The sequence below is a fragment of the Gorilla gorilla genome, chromosome 18 (assembly GCF_029281585.2).
Source record: "Gorilla gorilla gorilla isolate KB3781 chromosome 18, NHGRI_mGorGor1-v2.1_pri, whole genome shotgun sequence".
NCBI lineage: Eukaryota > Metazoa > Chordata > Mammalia > Primates > Hominidae > Gorilla > Gorilla gorilla.
In genome coordinates this window covers 103,290,966-103,308,376 of record NC_073242.2, presented here as the reverse complement: position 1 = coordinate 103,308,376, position 17,411 = coordinate 103,290,966, and the positions used below count along the sequence as shown (strand labels likewise).

Below are 17,411 nucleotides of genomic sequence, written 5' to 3'. Positions count from 1 at the left end.
TCAAAACCTGACAACTCTCTGACATTTCTAGTGGGACAAACACTTAGTGTCAAGTGGTCATGTTGAAATGGAGACACGTAAATGCTAATGAGCCAACCATGTCATGTCCGACTATGTGTGGCAGTGACACCGGGGCTTTATGGACAATCTTCTATCCCTATACCATTGCTGAGAGAGGAACAGATTTCCTTTGAAAATAGTAGGAGACTGGGTGCGGTGGCTCAAGCCTCTAATCCTAGCACTTTGGGAGGCTGAGGTGGGTGGATCACCTGAGGTTGGGAGTTCAAGACTGGCCTGACCAACATGGAGAAACCCCGTCTCTACTAAAAATACCAAATTAGCTGGGCATGGTGGCGCATGCCTGTAATCCCAGCTACTCGTCAGGCTGAGGCAGGAGAATTGCTTGAACTCGGAAAGGATGTTGTGGTGAGCCGAGATCGCGCCATTGCACTCTAGCCTGGGCAACAAGAGCGAAACTCCGTCTGAAAAAGAAAAGAAAAGAAAAGAAAATAGCAGCACTGTGGAAATAGAAATATAATTCAGCCAGTGTATGTGTGCTTCCAAGAATTCTTGTGCTCATAGTGATTCTGGAGCATGGGCACGCATAGCTCTTTGGGAAAAATTGAATAGGTTTGAAAAGGCAAACACCTTTAACATATTTAAAGTGGTTTGTTTCTTTACCATAACTCTTTTTGTCTCCAGGATTTCCAAGGTTTTACCTAAGCAGATAAATAGGTCTTAGGGCTGGAAGATCACAGCCTGTTAGTCAAAGAGCAGTAATCACATTTTGATGAAACTATATAGTTTTGAAATTAAATAGAAATTTGGGTTTACAGGGATATTGTATCAGGCAAGTGAGGTTTGATCAAACAACCATTCCAAAGATATTAACACGAGTTTAGTTCTAACTTGTTAATTTATTCATATGGCCCATCACATGGTGCACTGGGCTTAGGTTCATCATTGTCATTCCTAGACCTGATTTGTTAGAAGCTCCATCTTGACTCCATCTTTGTCTTAGTCTATTGTGTGTTGCTGCAGCAGAATACCAGAGACTAGGTAATTTCTAAAGAAAATAAGTTTATTTGGCTCATGATTCTGGAGACTGGGAAGTCCAAGAACCATGGCGTCAGCATCTGCTCAGCTTCTGGTGAAGGTCTCATGCTGCACGTTATAACATGGCAGAGAAGTGGAAGGGGAAGCAGACTTGCCAAGGAGGCAGAAGATGAGAGGCAACTTCACTTTATAACAACCCACTCTCGAGGGAACAAATCCACTCACTCAAGAACTAACCCAGTGTCCTAAGAGAGACATTAATCTAGCTTAACGAACTAATCATCTAAGGAAGGCACCACTCCCAACCACATTACATTGGCAATTAAGTTTCATCGTGAGTTTTGGCAGAGACAAACCACATCCAAACCACGGCAGGCATCAACAATGCCAGAGGCAGGAAAAGAGAGATTGGTGAGCCGTGAATGCTTGGATGTGACCAGTTAATGCTGATCATATTTCGTTGATTAAAGGCAGTCTCTTTGGAGTAGATGGGGCAATATGATCCTGCTTCATGGCCTAGAATGTGTACAGAACATTGTCAATAGCTCTAATGAGTACTTCAGTTACATTTGAGGATTGTTATTCTTACGTGTTTATGAAATGACTCAAGTCCTGAATCTATCCCATTTTTAAAGTTTCCTTCCCTCCACCGCCACAAAAAATGAACATGTTAAATAACGCATTTCGGTATTTAAGAATCTCACTTTAAATTGATTCAGCCTATAAATACTCAGTTTTTTTCTGATGTAGGCATTATGTTAAATGCTATCCTCAAGTTGCTTACTGTCTCCTGTAGTAGTGGACTTTGCAGACAAACACATGCAATCAAATAAGATGACTGTTCTTCAGCAGATGGGTTCAATGTGGAATGGGAGTAGTGGAGAAGATGCTCCTAAGTTTACCTGGGGACACTGAAGACAACCTACTTAGAGTGAGAGAAAGTTCCTAGTGCTACATTTTAAATCTCTCCCCTCTTGTTCTGGCTTAAAACATTGTTCTCATCTTCGAGTGAAAGCTTTCATGTACTTGAAATAAATACAATTCCATTTTCCTCCATTTTCCTTTCCATGCAAAGTGAGTATAATTCTTTTCATTTCCATGAGCCCATTTTCTTTTGTGGCCCTTTTGAATTATACCTTGCTCCTAGCCAGGATGTGGAAAAAGTAGTAAGAGAACAGGGAGTAAGGCACATTTAGTCAAAGACTAGGCTGGCTGAAAAACACCCTTGACTACTTCAAGAGAAAACAGGAAATTTAAGTGTAATTTTCTTTTTTATCTTAATAGGTGGGGAAAAAGAAAGCGGAGGCCAGGCGTGGTGGCTCATGCCTGTAATCCCAGCACTCTGGAAGGCCGAGGCAGGTGGATCTCCTGAGGTCAGGAGTTCAACACTAGCCTGACCAACATGGTGAAACCCCATCTCTACTAAAAATACAAAGATTAACTGGGCATGGTGGCGGGTGCCTGTAATCCCAGCTACTTGGGAGGCTGAGGCAGGAGAATGACTTGAACCCAGGAGGTGGAGGTTGCAGTGAGTCGAGATTGCAGCATTGCACTCCAGCCTTGATGACAAGAGTGAAACTCCATCTCAAAAAAAAAAAAAAAAAAAAAAAAGCAGAAGAGGGATGGATGGTGGAGGAAAGTTGGTGAAAGAAGAGGGATGGTGGGGAAAGGTGGGGAAAGGGGAAAGAAGAGGGACGGTGGGAAAAGGGGAAAGAAAAATAATTTTCTTGACTACCTGGAGGGTATCAACTCTTCTTTAGCTTAGAAAACACGCTACCCCAAAGCTAGAGAGAGACATGTCTGGATTCTTTCAGTTTCCATCCTAGGTCTCTTAGAAAAACCCAACAGAGGAACTTCTAGCTAAATTTACTTCCCCATCTCACAGGCACCCTCTTTGGGGAGTACTTTGTCTTATAGCCTCGCCAACCCTGCAGAAGCTGCTTCAGATGTTGTTTTTGTTTGCTTTGTTTTTGGTAGCTGGGGGAGTCATAACATAGAGTGGCACCTTTGCTACCAGAACACCTTTTCCAGTCACTTCTGAGGGCCACCTTCCTCCATCGCTCTCCTCCTTCAAGTCCTTCCCTGTTCTACAAACAGTCTGCAAAATCTTGCCTAGGTCACATTTGTGCACTGTTAAATGGAGTATATGTGGCAGACCCCACGGGGGGAGACGCTTCTTTTTTTTTTGAGACGAAGTCTTGCTCTGTCGCCAGGCTGGAATGCCGTGGTGCTGGTAGGCTCACTGCAACCTCCGCCTCCTGGATTCAAGCGGTTCTCCTGCTTCAGTGACATGAGTAGCTGGGACTACAGGCATGCGCCACCGTGCCCAGCTAAATTTTGTATTTTTAGTAGAGACAGGGTTTCACCATGTTGGCCAGAATGGTCTCGATCTCTTGACCTCATGATCTGCCCACCTGGGCCTCCCAAAATGCTGGGATTACAGGCGTGAGCCACCACGCCCGGCTGACACTTCTTTCCCACTACTATCCTTCCAAGTGAAGAAGTATCTGCTAGTTTAACTCCCGGCCTAACTCTGACATGGCAGATGCAGATTTAACTGATCAGTAAATCTGGGAGGAATAACCGAGGTTTTGGCTTGGCTGTGTGCTTCTTTCTCTTGGGACCTGCCATCCCTCCAAGAACACTTCATATGCTGTGACCCTGCAGGAAAATCTGTACCTCATTCTGGGCTTTACTTACCAGACAGTTTACTCTACATCCTACAACCTAACTTTTTTCATGAGTAAAGAAATGATCCTTCATCTGTTGCTCTTACCACTTCTCTCCTTGCAAGATGCAAAGGTGTTATTTATTAAGCCCCATTACACCATGAGATGAAGAAATGTGTTTCATGGAAAAAGACCAGAGAGTGAGTTCCTGGGACAGGAAGTGAACCAGAGAAACTGTCAGTCCAGACATTCCAGAATCAACCTTGAGTTTCCTTTAACTCGTAGAAGCTCACCTTGGCCAGGTCTTCAGAGAAACTTGAGTGACTCAAGCACATCACTAATGTCTCCCTCCTCCTTTCTAGTGCATCAATAGACTATATAGCCCCTCATGGTGTAATTTATTTGATTTTTCTGAGTCTTAATTTCTTCATCCTTTTTCAAACATACCACCCTCCTCGTTTATTTTGGAGGGAAGCAACTGAGATTACATATATACACATACACATACATATACATATATGCATAAAATCACACACACATCATACAATGTGGTACCTGACATATGGTGGGTGCTCAATACCTACCATATGTCGGGTACCACACTGTATGATGTAGTTATTATCTTTGTATTTGTTTTAATTTTTTAAAATTATACTTTCAGTTCTGGGATACATGTGCAGAATGTGCAGGTTTGTTACATAGGTATACACGTGCCATGGTGGTTTGCTGCACCCATCAACCCGTCATCTATATTAGGTATTTCTCCTAATGCTATCCTTCCCCTTGCCCCCCCAACCCCCGACAGGCCCTGGTGTGTGATGTTCTCCTCCCTGTATCCGTGTGTTCTCATTGTTCAACTCCCACTTATGAGTGAGAACATGCGGTGTTTGGTTTTCTTTTCTTGTGTTAGTTTGCTGAAGAATGATGGTTTAAATTTTATGTCCCATTTGATTAAGACTGTGAGTTTCTTGAGGACAGGAACTCTGCTTTATATTCCTTTTCCCATCTTGCAATGAATTGGTAACTGATTCTAAATAATGTTTTTAAGCTGGGGTCTAGCTGTGCTGCCCAGACTTGAGTGGTATGATCATGGCTCACTGCAGCCTCAAACTCCTGAGCTCAAGCAATCCTCTTGCCTCAACCTCCCAAGTAGGTAAGACTATAGGTGTGTACTACCATGACCAGCTAACTTTTAAATCTTTTGTAGAGATGAGGTCTTGCTACGTCGCCTGGGCTGGTCTAGAACTCCTGGCCTCGAGCAATCCTTCTGCCTCAGCCTCTCAAAGTGCTGGGATTATAGGCTAAATAAATTTTTGAAATAATTGCTAGAAGCCTATGTAAAACTGATCTACAACTATTTTTGAGAACTTCTGAAAGTCTTGGGCAGGATGACTTCTGTTCCGTTATGTTCTTTGTGTATAAGGCTGGTATAGACATTCATGTAGAAAACAAAATACTAAATTTGACTGTCATATAGCCTGCCTCATGATTTCAAAATCCTCCCCAAATTTCTGACACTTATCAGCCACTGTGATGAAGATAATTTGTGAGAAAAAAAATCTAGTAATATTTCTCAACAAAATGACAGATTTTCAAGGTGTGTGTGTGTGTAGATATATATTTAACATATACCAGCATGTGAGCAAATAGTAAAGAAAAAAACACGGAATAAAACCTTTAAAAGGCTTTTAAAAAGAATATGGTGGCTCATGCCTGTAATCCCAGCATTTGGGAGGCTGACGGGGGAGGATTGCTTGAGCCCAGGAGTTCAAGGCTGCAGTGAGCTCTGATTGCATCATTGCACTCTAGACTCCAGCCTGGGCAACAGAGTGAGACCCTGTCTCTTAAACAAAAATAAAAAAACTTAAAAAGGGCCTATCTTGCTTAAAATAATTTCTTTTGTTAAAAGTTAGTTATCAAGGGATGTTTCTTAAATCAATTGTATGTCTTATGCTTATTTCAGTCTTTTATCCCTAGTCTTAAGGAATGGGTCTTTGTACTGTTTCTTAAGCTATTAGGTGACCATTCCTTATACAGTAAACATAGGGGCTTATGTCCAAACAGCCCCAAGTGAGCTGGAACTTTTCAGGACGTGTGAGGAGGCTGGGAAACCTCAGCATATAGCAGAGCCCTGGTGGATTGCTGCCACCTGGGTCAAAAACCAGTGGCTTCAAGAATGCAAAAGAAAAAAAAAAAGCAGATGAGGTCGGGCACAGTGGCTTTGCCTATAATCCCAGCACTTTGGGAGGCCAAGGCGGGCAGATTGCAAGGTCAGGAGTTCAAGACCAGCCTGACCAACATGGTGAAACCCCTTCTCTACTAAAAATACAAAAATTAGCCTGGTGTGGTGGCATGTGCCTATAATCCCAGCTACTCAGGAGGCTGAGGCAAGAGAATCCCTGGAACCCGGGCGGCAGAGGTTGCAGTGAGCCAAGATCATGCCACTGCACTCCAGCCTGGGTGACAGAGAGAGACTCCATTTCAAAAACAAAAAACAAAAAAGCCAGATGAAACTCTAGTCAGGTGAGGGCCAGCCCTGGCCAGATGGGGACAAATGGATGTCCAGTTGCCTGTCCCTGTCCCTGTCCCTGTCCCTGAAGGACGGCCACAATAGGTGAACTTCCTCCGCCCCTTCCCTTGCCCATCCTGTCTCCCCTTAGTTCCTTCTTGTGTCTTCCCAGTCTCCTGTGGATGCAAGGACCAATGAGTTGAAAATAATCATTCTTGGTGGGAGAGTTCTACAAGAGAAAGTTGTGGGATTGCCAACTATTTTATAATTAGATATGAGATTAACTGTCTGTGTGATGGTGAAAAAGCCAAGGAATGAATTTGTGAGAGGCTGCAGAATCCGTAGCTGGTGCTAAGAAAGCCATTCCCGTGAATGTTAATAGGCGTCGCGTAGATGAATTTCTGAGTGCTGCAGATACTCATCTTCCTGAAACCTCACTCTTCCAGCTGTCATTTTGCCCATTCCCATCTGTTTCTTATGCTCTAATAAACGATAGCACTAACTTATTTAGCACCTCTCATCAGAGCCCCCAGGGCTGCTCTGACCCTGCAGGGATTCTCTGCCGAAGTGTGACAACCTCGGAGTGGACACATGGCCTGCTGCTTCTGGACGTTAGTACCAGACTCTGAAATAGGACTTTGCCTTCAGGGATGCTTGCCATCAATGGTGTGATTTTTCTGTTGCCCTTTTCAAATCCCTTTAGCCTTGAGAATGGAAAATTTGGCCCATTTCTCCAGGGCTGTGAATACTCTGGGAGTTGCCTGCCTGGAGAAGCTCTAGAATGTTTGTAGATTTTTATGGTTGCTTTTGAAAATGGTTATTGGCCTTCTCTTTGGTCTTTTGAATGTGTCTAAAGGGGAAGAGAAATATGTAACATCTGCATTCTTAAGGATAATGTCAGTCTTTGAGCTAGTGAACTGGTCTGCCAGGTACCTAAATCCATTTCTTCTGTGCAATTGATGTGGTGGACTTGGGAACAGTGAGCACAGTTTGCTGTCTTGTCTGTGACTGATTTCTTCGAGATTTTGAACTTGCCGGCTTCTGTTCATTTGCCTATTGAATGACCAGAGGAACGGCATCTTTGGCAATATTTAAAAGAAATTTGGCATCCAGGATTTGGAATGCAATAAGACAGTTTATTCAAGACGTTAAAAATATTCATTTATTTCTCATATACTGCTGCTTTGAATTTAGAATTTTTGATCCAAGTGAAATTTGTTGATGTTGACAATTTGTAGAAGAGAAGAGAGGCAAATGCCATTAGCTCTAAATACTGAGCTAGGACATCTCAGATATGGGAGTTTTCACAGGAAATGGGAGTAAAATCCTCCGCAAAATCCACACAAATGGGTTCGTGTGGGAAGAATCAGGTTAAGAGGGGTGGGGTTTCATGTGCCATGTACCCACAGGTTTCTAGCTTGCCACAGTTAACCCTTGCTTCTGCTGACAGTTTTGAAATTATTTGGAAAGAAAACACATTTCTGACATTGTTTTGGAGATTATTAAGAAAAGGTCATTTGCTTTATAAAAAGTTCAGACCAGTGTTTCTCACGCTATGCTTCAAGCAACTCTGTCCTGATAAGATGACTTTGGAAAAGAAGGAGTCTGTGATCAAATAAATTTGAGACACGCAACATAACTTTTTCTCCTGGAGATTTCCAAAGCACAGTAGGATATTAAAGGCTCTGGTAAGTCCTGCAGTAGGGAAGCCGGTTCAACTTTGTTTATTTAGTGTTTTTCTAACTGATTTGAGCACAGTGTTTTTGTTTATTTTCTGTATCACACCCCTGTATAATTCCTTGAGGGAATCAACTTGAGATGTCAAGGTACCATCAACTTTCCTGGAGTGTAATTATTCCGTGAAGCAAAATATGCCCAAACGCACAAATCTGGCTTAGTGTGATTTCTGAGATGTCATTAAAAATGTCTATCATGCACCTTTTCCCTCCTATGACTCTTGCCATCAGAGCGTCCACTGAAAGATATGCTCAAGTTTGTTTCTTGCAGGTGTGAGAGGCAGGAGGCGCTGGCATACTTTTTCTCTTGTCCCATTGATTTCAAATCCTGCTTATCCTTTTAGACTAGGAGTCAGCAAACTTTTGTGTAAAGGGCCAGATACTGAATATTTTCAGTTTTGCGGGTCTGATGGTCTCCGTAGCAACTCTCCATTCTGCCATTGTAGCGCCAAAGCAGCCCTAGACAATGCATAAATGAATGGGCGTGGCTGTATTTCAGTACAGCTTTATTTACAAAAACAGGCAGTGGCACAATTTGGCCTGGGGGCCATAGTTGGTCAACCCCTATTCTAGATTCTGTTCAGAGTCGACCTCCTTCTTGCAGCCCTTCTTGGGGTTCCAGCCACTGTTCCTGCATTGGTTTGAACCTTTGTTTAGCACTTGCTTTATTCTGTCTGGCTGTGTTGCCTTTCATCTGTCATTGATGCTGTCTTGAGGGATGGATGGGCCCAGGGATTGCATTGTGTCTCTATCTTGTCTCTCTAATCAGGCTTTTCTTTCTTCCCTCCACTGTGGCCTCTCTGGCCATCTTTTAGTTCCTCTGCCTGCCATACTCCTTCCCCCTATTTCTCTCTGCCTAATTAACTCCTACTTTGGTGTAAGGTCTTAGCCTACTTAAGCTTTCCCTGACCTCATGGATTTGGTAAGATTTCCTCATTATAAATACTGAAAGCTTCATATACGTCGTAGACCTTGGCTCAAATACAGTTTCCTATTTGCTTTTATGATCAGATCATTAGTGTCTGTCCCTTTCACTGGTCTCTAAGCTCCATAAGGGCAGGGATTCGGCTTCCACCTGCTTACTGTTACATCCTTAGCATATAGCCCAGTGCATGACGTATGGTAAGTTGCTCACTGAAAATTTGCTGAATGAATAAATGCATGAACTAAGGCTTGGATGATTGAACTCATTCACTCATTTACTTATCCCTGGCTCTGGGTTTTGTATAAGAGCTTGCACATGTAGCCTTAATAAGTTATTTAAGGAATACAAATTAATGACTTGTTGCTCTCAGTATCTAAAAGCGACATGACTTCCAGCTGGGGCTTCTTCTGGCATCTGTTAGAAATGTATGGATTATGCCTCATGCTACATCATTGTGTCACTTTCATCCAAACATTTGATTTCTTTTCAAATTGAACTCAGTTACAACTGCCAGGCACACACTTTACAATAAATGATGGGAATGACTCCTTTCTACTGGGGAACCTTCAGTATCTATGCCGAGCAGAACTCAACTGGACATTAGCAACTAAGAGTAAAGCATTATAGTGTTCTTTAGGTTTAAATTGAAAAAAAAAAAAAGCAAAAAGCAGCTTTTCAATGACAGTCAACCTGAGAAAAGCCACCAAGTGGAAAATTCTAAGTTAAGATGCAATTGTGTTACTAATTGTATTTTAGGACCTTTACAAAAGTCAGACCATGGTGAATTTGGGGTGAATGGTGCCTTTTTCTTTGAAACTTAGGCTTCTTAGCTGGCAGGAACCTAATATGACTGAACTATCGTGCTTTTCCTGGGCGTCTAGAGAAGAAAGCTTTAGCCTGGGATGATTTGGTGAATGGAGATCAGAGCCCCAATTCTGGGTTCTCATCCCAGGAAGAGAAAAGAGCTTCAAAGAGAAAATAGATGCCAGAAGGCCACACACAGGAAGGAAAAATCTCACCTGGGCTGGCACTGGATCCAGCTTGACGATTCTGGTGACTTTTTATTGTACTGGACACTGATGATGCCAGGGGAGATGTCTTTCTATGTGACTGAAGATTGCATGAAGGGGCAGGAATGGGGTCCTTTGAGAAGGCAGTGCCTCAACTGTGCTCAAAGGCAAATATAGAGGGGGAGATGCCTTTGGAATGGGCTGCCAAGCATCAGAAATGATCAGACATGGAGTCTTTGGGTTGTGACCGTTCTAACATGCTCTTAGGCTATATGGGCATCTCAGGAGCATGTGAGTAGTGCCTTTACAAAGGTCAGCCCATGTGAGTGCATTTCACACTACAGCATCTTTGACTCCCCACTGAGCCCAGCACCCTGACGACCGTCTCCTCTCTATCATATGTCTGCTGTAGGCTGCAGGAGGGATGCATGTGCTCAGCATGGCTGCAAATTTCCAGGCAAATGTTTAGACACAGGCTAAGTGTAAACTTCACAGTCTAGCTTCCTCATACCTCAGACTATTCAGGCCAGACACAGGTCCTAGGTAGGCTACCAGGTTCAAGTGCCTCTGTGTGCCAGCACCATGCTGCGCAGTTTGATACATTATCTCAAGTTGTCATAACAATCCTGAGGGGTAGGGGTAATTCCCAGTTTACAGCCGAGAACTCTGAGGCTTAGAGGGTTTGTGGTTTGCCTAAGGCCACCCAACAGTTCATAGGCATAGCTAAGTTGCAGAGATGCTGAGAAGGTTAAGGATCAGTTCTTTGAAAGACTGGGGTTTTCTGATTCCAGTGCCCCTTTAGAAATTCCATCAGAGATGGTACCTAATCCATATACCTCCTCAGTGTGCTGTGGACCACATTCCTCAAAGCAGGAGAGACCTCTGTGCCGGTCCATGGGGAAGAACAACAGCTGATTTTATGACTCTGGAAATCAGAGGTCACAGGACAGAGTTCTCTGATAGCATTCCCTGAGTATAACATTTTACAGATTTATCTCTGCTTCCATGTCTTCTGTCTTGGGGCTAAAACTGTCCACAGAATAGTGGTAAAATTAACGCTTTGGTGTCAGACTGTTTTTGAATCTGTGTTTCTCCACCCCCTGACTGTGTTGCCTTGGCAAGGAGACTCACGCTCTCTAGACCTCAGTCCCATCATTTGTCAAGGGGGATAATAATAGTTGTCTCCTAAGTTGACTGCAAGAATGACATGAGATAACAAATGGAAAGTATTGTGCATCTAGTAAATAGGGTGATGATGATGTCTGTTAATTCCCTTTGATCAATCTCAATCTAAAGACAAATGTGTTCTACTACCAGGTTATTGAGATTTCCAGAGATTGAAGTCTCAATAACTTTGATAGTAGAACACATTTGTCTTTAGCTTCATAGAAATATCAGTGTGGTTGGTGTTCCAGTTACATATTGCTGTATAACAAACTACCCAAGAGCTTGGTGGCTTAAAATAACTATTATTATATATCTCTCATGAGTCTGGAATTGATGGGGCTCAGCAGGGCGGTTCTTGCTTGGAGTCTCACAGGGGGTTACATTCAGATGTTGGCTGGAGCTGGAGTCATGTGTGGGTTTGATTGGACTGGGTAACAGGGATAACTCACTCATAGGGCTGGCTGCAAACTCAATGTGCAGTTGACCAGAACCTATCATCCACATGGCCTCTCCCTGTAAACTGTGAATCTCATGGTATGACAGCTGGGTTCTGAGAGGGAATGTTCCATGAGCAGACATTCCAAGAAAGAGGGAGCAGAAGCCACCAGCCAGTTAAGAGTTACTCCCAGGCCAGATGTGGCTCACACCTGTAATCCCAGCACTTTGGGAGGCTGAGGCTGGAGATCAAGACCATCCTGGCTAACACCGTGAAACCCTGTCTGTACTAAAAAACATAAAAAAATAGCCAAGTGTGGTGGCAGGCGCCTGTAGTCCCAGCTACTCCGGAGGCTGAGGCAGGAGAATGGCATGAACCCAGGAGGCAGAGCTTGCAGTGAGCCGAGATTGTGCCATTGCACTCCAGCCTGGGCGACAGAGTGAGACTCTGTCTCAAAAAAAAAGACTTACTCCCAGTACTGGCCCTGCATCACTTCTGCCATGTTGCATTTGTCAGACATGGCCACCCAGATTCAAGGAGATGGAGAAAGAAACCTCACCTCCTTATGAAGGGCATGGCGAGGTCACATTGCAGAAGAGTTGGTGGGATGAGAGACATTGTCGTGACCATCTTTGGAAAATAAGATCTGCCACAGCCGGTATGCAGTAAGACTTCACACTTGGCCAGAGGGGCAGTGGCTTTTTTGGTTTAAATATGGGGAAGATCTTACTATTCAACTCTGGCATTAGTCCATCGGACTAAGTTATACTAGGTGACATTCTGAATGTGCTTTCTTCTTACCTATGAGCCCTCATGCCTGTGGAGCATGACCCACATCACTGGAACTGCTTTCCCCCATCCTACTCTTGCCTTATGGTGGCTAATTTTTCTCTTCCCTCTCCTGTTGACTTATACACAATAATTTTTAGTTCTTGGAAGTCTCTTCTTGATCCTTCCCTTCATAGTGGTTAAGATCAACAGGTACAGCCACATAGTTCAGTATTAGACCACAAAGTGGCCCAAAGTTGTACATTTAGAATGCTAAGACTTAAAGTTTGTGGCCAAGGAAGATTTTCTGGTGGGAAAGGCCTGATACAAAATCTTTGAGTTATTTTGTCTAACCCAGTGGTTGTCAACAAAGGGAGATTTTAGTCCTAACAACAATTGGCAATGCGTGCTGTAACTTTTGACTCTCACATTGGGGTGGTGGTGATTGCTACCAGCATCTAGTAGGCAGAAACTAGAGATGATGCCAAATATCCTACAGTGTACAAGACCCCTCGCCGCACTCCTCAACAAAGAACTATCCAGCCCAAAGTGTTAGTAGTGCTGAGACTGAGAAATCTTGGTTCTGGCCTCAGCTATCATTGCCATTGGGAGATACTTTCCCAGGCTACACTATTAAAAGGGAGTCTCAGTCATTGCTATGCCATTGGTAATTGACTGCATAGCAATTACTAGCTCCATGGTGTACCATTGACCTCAGTGCCCCACGTAAGGAGCACCCAGTTGCACAGGAGGCTTGAAGATGTGCTTGGACACAGAGATCAACTTCATTGTGCTTCCCAGACAAAAGTACCAATCTATGATTATTTCACTGAGTTCTCCTTGCATAGTTCAGATGCATTAATCATTGTCAGGAGTTTAAATCAGATTTTCTTAGTCATTGTTTGTGTTGTTGTCATTGTTTATCTCAATGAAACTGTAGGGCTCCCTGAACTTCTTTGACTAATCAGTCTTCAGCCCTCTGTTGCCTGTTAGGAGAAGGCCCAAATTGTGAGCAATTTAAGTTTGAAAACACATCCAAAGTGCAGTTTGAGAAAGCGCAGCAGAGCCAGGGACACTTTCCAGCACAATGCAGACTTTCATCTCCCTTACCTTGAAGGCATTTTTGTTAATTGTCCTTCATTGCATCAGCAGGGACCCCAGATAAATCCTTTAGAACCTGTGGTTGAATTGAGTGTGGGTGTCTGCTTATTTAATGCTTTGATACAAAGTTGAGCAGAGTGGCCAGGGGTCTGAAACCCCTGCTGACCCTTTCCTAGGTTTCAGCCTCACAGGAGCTTTGGTTGATATCATGTATAATGATGCTGCGTTGATGACAGGACCTCTCATATATGCCATTTGTACATCAAATTGCTTAGCGTGAAATCCATCCATCTCCATGGTATTGGGGTGGGGGCTGAGTTAATGTCAGCCAATCTGATGAAAATCACCTTGCCACAAACTTCCATACAAGCTGAAATCCTATTGCCAGGTTTTCCCTTTTTCCTCCCTTACAAGAGATATTAATTAGCTACATTGCCTCAAAGTATTTGCTTTTGCGTGTGCAGTAGGATCTGTCATACTATAAACAGTTGCAAATGATAAAATAAATCAATATTTGTTAATGTTGTGATGCTTGCAGCATCCCCCAGATCTGCAAAGAATGATTTATATACTACAGCATTTCAAGCCTGACCCGTTCGGGTCTCAGAAAGCACTTAAAAAATAAATTTACCCTGGCCTCTCTCACCCCATTTCAAAAAGGGTGACAAAGATGAAGTAATTTATAAGTCACACTTTTATTAATGCTTTTAACTTTCATACACTTGGCTTTGTTGGCCTTCCCGTGGCATTAGTGCAGGCCGTGGTTGAATGGTAACCCTTGGCACTTTGAGGGGGGTTCGGTACAAATGATCAACTCATAAATAGGTGCTGGGTTCCACATTATCCTGCCATAAATTCACCGGACCTTTCAAGTACATCAAGTAAGAGCGAGGTGAACTAGGCATTTCTTTCGGAGTTTACAGACTAATGCAGTACTAATGAGTATCTGGGCAGAGGGTTCCCAGAACAATGTCCAGCACTCTGCAACAGGAATGCTGCTCGTCTCCAGGGAGGAGGAGAGCCTCGTAACAGAGGAGTCATGGGCACCAGGCCTGTTTGTTTGCAAAGGAGCCAAGTAGATGTTCCTAAAGCTATTCGAACTCCTTTGCAGACCGAGCAGGTAAATGAGGAATTGACTTGAACTTCTCAATCTCTCTGTCAGAACTGCGATTTTAAGACTTGCCGTTAGGGTGTCTATAACATGAAAAGGAGAATAGGTAGAAAAACTCTCCGAAAGATGATAATAGCCGACTATGTATTTGAAGTCTTTAAAAAGGTTTGCAGGATTAGTGATGACAGGATATTGACCTGCCAGAGCAACTTTGAGAAGTAGCAAACTGCTGCTTTTCGCCCTCTCCAGAATATGGTGAATAAGTCAATGAATTACATTGATTAGAAGGTGGGGTGGGAAATAAGCCACTGAAATCACTGGCCCTGTTCTTTAGAATTACTTTGGACCTGAGTCATGGTATGAAACTTTCAGGCACACATTTCACTGTCAGCTCAAGAAATCGTATGCACTAATGCACGTGGCTGCATGTAAAGTGGTCAGCTGTGTGGTCACCCAGGGTGGGAGCCCTAAGCAAGCCCTAGTTACTCCTTCTCCTTCCTCATCGCCATCCCAATGATCACAAGTCACATAGCTCCACCTTTCCTACTGTCTCCCTTACTCATACCATTATGTCCAGTGCCATGGCTCCTGGGATGTGGGGACCTTCAATGTCTCATGCTAGGAAGCTCAAACTGTGCTGAAACTGCAACCCCATTGGATTTCTTTAAATCTTCTGTTTTGTCAACTCTTTCCTCAGAAACCCTCACTAATGGCTGACTGTCCACAGTCAAGTCCAGTCATCTGGGTGTGAATGCCCACAGTTCTCTGGCTTGTGCCTACTCTCAATTCATCCAGTTCATCTTCGTTACTTCAAACCATCCAGTCTGGTCCTCTAGTGACCAGTTCTGAATCCATTCGATTGCCCAATCCCTTCTCTCTGGAAAGCTACTTTGCCTATTCAGTCTGTACCCCTGCCTGAGACTCAGCCCTCTCTCTTTTTCTTTCCCCCCATCTCTTTTAAAATCTTTGTTCAGCCTTTTTTGGATCAACAAGTTTTTTCTGTACAAGGCCAGATAGTAAATAGTTTAAGCTTTGTGGGCCATAAAGTCTCTGTCATAACTACTTATTTCTGCCGTTGCAAAGTGAAAGCAGCCACAGATGATACATAAATGAATGAGTGGCTGTGTTCCAATAAAACTTTATTTATAAAGATAGGGGGTAGTCTGGACTTGGCTCGGGGGTCTAGTTTGCTGATCCATAACTTAGATACAAGTCATACTCACTTTCCTATGAACATACATGGCAAAGTTAACCCTTTCTCATTGACTTCCTTTTGGGAGCTTACACATTAAGATTATTTAATGTTTCATGACTCAGTCATCTTCACAACTAGATTTTAAATATCTCCTGCACAAATGAGTATGATCAGTCAGATACTTCAATGTAAAGTAACAGAGCTGAAAGATATTATCTAGCTCCACCAATGCATGTATGTATATATGTATGTATACATAACATAAATAGTGGGGTATTTTTGTGCTAGCTGGTTACTTAGATCCATATTCCAGGTCTCTCCTGTCCAATACAGTCTCTACCATTTTATTTTTATAAATGAATACACAGCTATTGAGCCCACAAAATAGTGAGGGTCACCCACTTTACTTACTTGAAAAGTCGTAGCTTTCCCTAAGTCTCCTGATCATGTCATCTTCATCGTAGTGTCTTGGAAGAAATGCCACAGCCTTTATGAAGTTGGTTTCACTGGAGATTAGAAAATGGGTAAACAGGCTGGGTGCAGTGGCTCACACCTGTAATCCCAACACTTTGGGAGGCCGAGGTGGGCAGATTACCTGAGGTCAGGAGTTTGATGCTAGCCTGGCCAACATGGTGAAAACCTGTCTCTACTAAAAATACAAAAAAAATTAACCGGGCGTGGTGGCACATGCCTGTAGTCCCACTTACTCGAGAGGCTGAAGCAGGAGAATTGTTTGAACCCTGGAGATGGAGGTTGCAGTGAGCTGAGATCGTGCCATTACGCTCCAGCCTGGGTGGACAGAGCGACACTGTCTCCAAAAAGAAAAAAAAAAAAAGGAAAGACAGAAAATGGGTAAACAGTAGATGAGATTTCGGTTCATATCGGTTCTTCCGGATAAATTCTGCAGAATTGACATAATGTGCAATGTAGCTCGAATTAAGAGAAAGATTTCCCCTGTAGCTTGAATGTTGGAAGGTCACTTCTCATGGTCTCCTAGGGGCCATATCCTGCATGGGGTTTTCTGTTGCCAAGTTCAGGTTTACACTAAGTATAGATGTGGCTACAGGAGTCACGAACCTTGGTGAAAAACATTCAGGTATGCTTAGATCAGAAGGAACACCTACTCTGTTTGGAAGTGTGAGCTTTGAAAAGACACAGCCTGGTGATTTGTTTCACTGCAGAAATAAGTCAAACTGGATGAGATATTCTGAATAATAACAATAGATGCTATTATAATTGGCATCGTTCTCATTATTCTACTACTTGTTGAGTGCGTTCTATAAGCTAGGCTTTGGGTTAAGTGCTTTGCACGTGTTTACATCCATAAGTTACACATTATCTAGCATTTCCCATTGTATTTGGAGAAATGTTTCCTAATATTTGTGATTATCACCCTACTTTTAAGTATGGTGATTAAAAAAATCTCTTGAGAGATTTTGGAGCAAGTTGACTTGATTGGAACATGATAAATCCTAGTGTTTCAGTATATGTGGGATGAGAGCTTTACTTTTAAGAAGTTGTGAAGTGGGCTGGGTGTGAAAGGCTCACTCCTGTAATCCCAGCACTTTGGGAGGCCGAGATGGGCAGATCACCTAAGGTCAGGAGTTTGAGACCAGCCTGGCCAACATGGTGAAACCCTGTCTTTGCTAAAAATATAAAAATTAGCCAGGCATGGTGGTGGGTGCCCATAATCCCAGCTACTCAGGAGGCTGAGACAGGAGAATCACT

General features: G+C 43.2%; 1 long non-coding RNA gene across 1 annotated transcript; it reads right to left on the bottom strand.

Annotated features, from left to right (window-relative positions):
* Nucleotides 1–14,471: 14,471 nt before the first annotated feature.
* Nucleotides 14,472–16,443, bottom strand: LOC129527719 (uncharacterized). Its single transcript, XR_008672769.2, has 3 exons — nt 16,391–16,443; nt 16,095–16,189; nt 14,472–14,571 (listed from the first exon to the last, which is right to left on the bottom strand). It is a non-coding gene; the product is annotated as an uncharacterized lncRNA (long non-coding RNA).
* Between the last annotated feature and the right edge of the window lie 968 nt (nt 16,444–17,411).